The 4,831-nt window shown below is 40.7% G+C and overlaps 1 long non-coding RNA gene across 1 annotated transcript; it reads left to right on the top strand.

Moving 5' to 3' along the window:
* The first annotated feature begins 417 nt into the window (after positions 1-417).
* On the top strand, positions 418-2,136 carry LOC113902143. Its single transcript, XR_003513680.1, has 2 exons — positions 418-641; positions 1,915-2,136. It is a non-coding gene; the product is annotated as an uncharacterized LOC113902143 (long non-coding RNA).
* The last annotated feature ends 2,695 nt before the right edge of the window (positions 2,137-4,831 follow it).

Below are 4,831 nucleotides of genomic sequence, written 5' to 3'. Positions count from 1 at the left end.
CTTAAGTATTATATTGTTTTCTAACAGGGATGAGATTTTAGTTGTTAAGAAGAAAACATGTGTGCACTAGTTCAAAATCCTACTGAATCAATACATCCTGAACTACCAATCACGAATTAAATACATTCTCTAGAATTTGCCCCTTTAAGTCTCTTAGATATCCCAAGTTTGTCTTTTGGGGGCTCACCCAGTTTGTTGTCATTATGCTTTTCCTACCTGCTAAGTGAAACATCCTTTTGCAGTGGGCAAAGATCTGATTTCAAGCAAGATAGGATGCTGACTTAGCTCCAAGGAATGAGTCATGACTGGTCCAAGTCATTTATAATAATCTCATTCCCTTCTATTAATGGATTTGGTCCCAAATTAGCATGTGAATCAGTTCTGGTTAATGATACATCAAGGGAAACCTGGTATTTTCCTTCTAGCCTCAAAAGTAGTGTACAGGGACTTATCCATTCCTGCTTGTGATACTGAAGTAAAGACATAATGTCTGGAGATGTGGCAGCTGTCTTGCAACCATGAAGCAACAAGCACAGAAGGATGGTGAAGTTGAAGGGTGAAAAGGGTCAAGGGCTCTGGTTGAGCCCATTTAATAGCTAAGGCTGTTTCTGCGGCTGCCAGTTACCAGATGTGCTACAAGGGTAAGCTACTGTTTAGCTGGATTTTCCGTTATTTAAACTGAAAGCATTTAGTCATTCAATCATATCTGGACTTGGACAATCAACTTATAACCTTCATCATGTCTTTTAGGCTTTTAAAGAATGCATTTGTTTGGTACTTCAGGAAACTATTTAAATGAGTCATCTCAAACTAACATATTTAAAAGTAATTTAGCACATTCTTTTGTTGTCACAGATCCAGAGAACTTAAGCATGACAAGTTCTTCTACCTATTTTCATGTGTTATCACCTTCTACTTGGAATATTAAAAGAAATTACAAGAAAATTAAAATATAAATAAATTACAGTAAAAGTATAAATATTCAATATATGAATGTAGATAATAAAAATAGCATTCCCATATTGCCTCCTGATTAATCTATTTAACTTAAATTTATTTAAGAATACACAAAGTCTTTATTTATTTATTTAGCCATGCTACGTGGCATGTAGAATCTTGGTTCTCTGATCAGGAATCAAACCCAGACCCCCTGCAGTGTAAGCTCAGAGTGTTAACCATTGGACCGCCAGTGAAGTCCCAAGAATACATAAAGTCTTAAAAGAGCAAGAAGCCCATATGTATACTTTTATTTTACCTTGGAAATAAACTAGAGGGGTTAAAAGATGTGATTGCTTAACTAAGACAGCAGCAAGTAGAACAAGAGTACAATCCTTCTTTCAGGCAGAAGACTTCCTCCTCCATCATCTTGGTTTCCAAAGGAGACACAGAAGCACTGTCATAAATTATTGAAATCTGTTCATTAGAAGGCAATGACCAGATGTGGCCGCTCCTGAAATACACCTTTTTGTTATCTTCAGTTCCTCCATTATTATCTCTATCCATTTTCTTACGCATCATGCTGGTGTTTCTTCTTTTATTCTTTCTCATTTTCCTCTATTTTATTTGTCTCCTCTATACTGATGACCTCAGCTCTCCCTTCCCATCTTCTCCTGATTACCCTCTCTCATTTTATTTAATACTTCTTTTCAATCTTCCACCCATTCTTCCACTAAATCCAATACCCTGTCCCCATCCACTCATCCATCCACTTTCTCTTCTAAACATAAACATCTAGGACTTTAGCAGCTCACTTATTTTCCTTGGTTCTTTTTACTTATTTTTGCCTGTCTAGTCTTTGGTATAGTCTGTTTTCATTTTCAAGTCCATCTTTTACACATGCTTTTTAAAATACATACTCTCACTTCAGAATTATTATTTTATTCAGTATAATTTGCCATTTTCCTCTGTTAACAGAGCAGTAATAGTCGTAAGGACCTTGGCCTGGCACTCAAAGCAATGCCACTGCTGACCTGTAATTCCACGGTTGACCTGCAGACCTCTGCCAGGGGTGGAAAATAAAGACTGAAAATGCTGACAAGGGAGGTGAGGAGAAGCAAGCAGAATCCGGAGAAGCAAGAGAGCACTGAGGAAGCAAAATGAAAGAGAAGAACAAATAAACAGCCTTATATCCTACGATCATAGAGCCATTATTATTTCTTACACACACACGCACATACAGGCAAGCTTTCGGATTGTTAGAATGGACTGCTGGAGGAAGACTCAGGAACCCCCAAAACTAGCATCTGGCTTTATTTATGAACCAGACCTGAAGAGGTCAGTGCTAGGACTGGGTTAAGGTTAAAGATAAAGGAGACATTGGTCAAGGTCTCTTCAGTGTTGATCAACCTGTGTTGCCAAACTAGAGGGTTCTTTGGTGTTTGAGGAGGAGGAGGACATTGGACAGAGAGCAGGAGAAAGACAATGTTATTTCATGGGATTCACAGCTGACTTGAACACATAACATAGTATACTTTGCAAGAGAAGTCCAGTGGTCCTAACTGTGTTGTGATGACAGGTTTTAGTGGTTTAAGATTCTGTAGCAGAAAACTCTCTCTTGTGCAAATGGAAGTCTTGTCTCTGGCTGCCACTTTCCCCATGTTCACTTCGCCATGGAATCTGTGTACTTCATTAAAAAGAATTCTCCATGATAGGAAAAATATTTTCTTAAAGACAAGTTGCCAATATGATAGAAATAAAAACGTATTCATTTAAAGTAGAATAATTTAGGGACTTCCCTGGTGGTCCAGTGATTAAGAATCCACCTACCAATGCAGGGGACGTGGGTTCAATCCCTGGTCCAGGAAGATTCCACATGCTCCAGGACAACTGAGCCTGTGTAGCACAACTACTGAACCTATGGATCCTAGAGCCCTTTGATCTGCAAGAAGAAAAGCCACCGCAGTGAGAAGCCTGTGCACCACAACTGGAGAAATCCTGCATGCAGCAACCAAAACCCAAGGCAGCAAAAACGAAAACAAATGAAGTAGAATAACTTAAAATCTTGTCTCTAACTTGATCAGGGAATGAAAAGAGTATTTTGAATATTTCTTATGACTCCTTCTGACCCTTGAGTCTTTATCTGTGAGTCCTTTTGGGTGCGTTGTTTGCTCATATCTAAGAAGTGCATGAGGAAGGCAGAGGTGAGGAAAATTAAAATTAATCTCTATTCAGTTGCTAAGCAAACAACTATGCCACGCACATTTCCATGGGCCACACTTCCCAGGATCTAAAATTGAGCAAGATGGGTTGTGTGTTACTTTCCTAGGAAGGCTATAACAAATTGCCAGAAATTTGGTGACTTAAAACTATAGAAGTTTATTTTCTCACAGTCTGGAGGCCAGAGGAGCTTCCCCAGTGGCTCAGTTATAAAGAATCCACCTGTAATGCAAGAGACACAGGCTTGATCCCTGGGTCAGATAGATCCCCTGGAGGAAGGCATGGTGACCCACTCCAGTACTCTTGACTGGAGAATCCCATGGATGGAGGAGACTGGTGGCCTATGGTCTTATAGAGTCACAAAGCATTGGACATGACTGAAGCAACTTAGCATGCACGCATGGAGACCAGAAGTCTGAGATTAAGACATTGCATGGTGGTCCCTTCTGGAGTTTCTGAGGGAGAGTCTGTTCCATACCTCTTTACCAGCTTCCAGTGACTCTGGCAACACTTGGCATCCCTTGATTTGTAGCTTGTAGCTCCATTACTCCAATCTCTTTCTTTTTTTAGTGGAGTATAATTGCTTTACAATGTTATGTTAGTTTGTGCTGTTCAACGAAGTGAACTAGCCATAAGTATACATATATCCTTTCCCTCTTGGACCTGCTTCCCCCTACCCCCAACTCCCCCACCACTCATCTAGGTCATCACAGAGCAGCAAGCTGAGACTATTTCCAAGATAGGAACAGAGACACAGATGTAGAGAATAGCAGAGCTAGGGAAGGGGAGGGTGGGATGAATAGGGAGATTATTTGTGATTGATGATAAATACACTCCCGTGTGTAAAATAGCTAGTGGGAACTCACTATAAAGCACAGGAAGTTCAGTTCACTATTCCAATCTCTTTCTCTGCTGCTAAGTAGCTTCAGTCGTGTCCGACTCTGTGTGACCCCGTAGACGGCAGCCCACCAGGCTCCCCCGTCCCTTGGCTTCTCCAGGCAAGAACACTGGAGTGGGTTGCCATTTCCTTCTCCAATGCATGAAAGTGAAAAGTGAAAGTGAAGTCCCTCAGTCATGTCTGACTCTTCACGACCCCATGGACTGCAGCCTACCAGGCTCCTCTGTCCATGGGAGTTTCCAAGCAAGAGTACTGGAGTGGGGTGCCATTGCCTTCTCCACTCTTTATCTTCATATGAATTTTTCTCCCTGTGTCTCTGTATGTGTCTAAGTCTCCCTCTCCTTTCTCCTATAAAGTCATCAATTACTGGATTTAGGGTCCATCCTAAATCCATGTTTTGGCTGCCTCTTGATGTGCACAAAAGAAGAGAGTGAAAAAGTTGGCTTAAAACTCAACATTCCAAAAAATTAAGATCATAGCATCCAGTCCCATCACTTCATGGCACATAGACTGGGAAAAATGGAAACAGTGACATGTTTTATTTTCTTGGGCTCCAAAATCACTGCGGATGGTGACTGTAGCCATGAAATTAAGACATTTGCTCCTTGGAAGAAAAGTTATGACAAACCTCGACAGCATATTAAAAAGCAGAGACATGACTTTGCCAACAAAGGTTTGTATACTCCAAGCTATGGTTTTTCCAGTAGTCATGTACAGATGTGAGAGTTGGCCCATAAAAAAGGCCGAGTGCAGAAGAATTGATGCTTTTGAACTGTG

Source organism: Bos indicus x Bos taurus, chromosome 12, assembly GCF_003369695.1.
Source record: "Bos indicus x Bos taurus breed Angus x Brahman F1 hybrid chromosome 12, Bos_hybrid_MaternalHap_v2.0, whole genome shotgun sequence".
Lineage (NCBI taxonomy): Eukaryota > Metazoa > Chordata > Mammalia > Artiodactyla > Bovidae > Bos > Bos indicus x Bos taurus.
The sequence above is the reverse complement of the archived record's forward strand: the minus strand, read 5'-3'. Positions and strand labels throughout refer to the sequence as shown.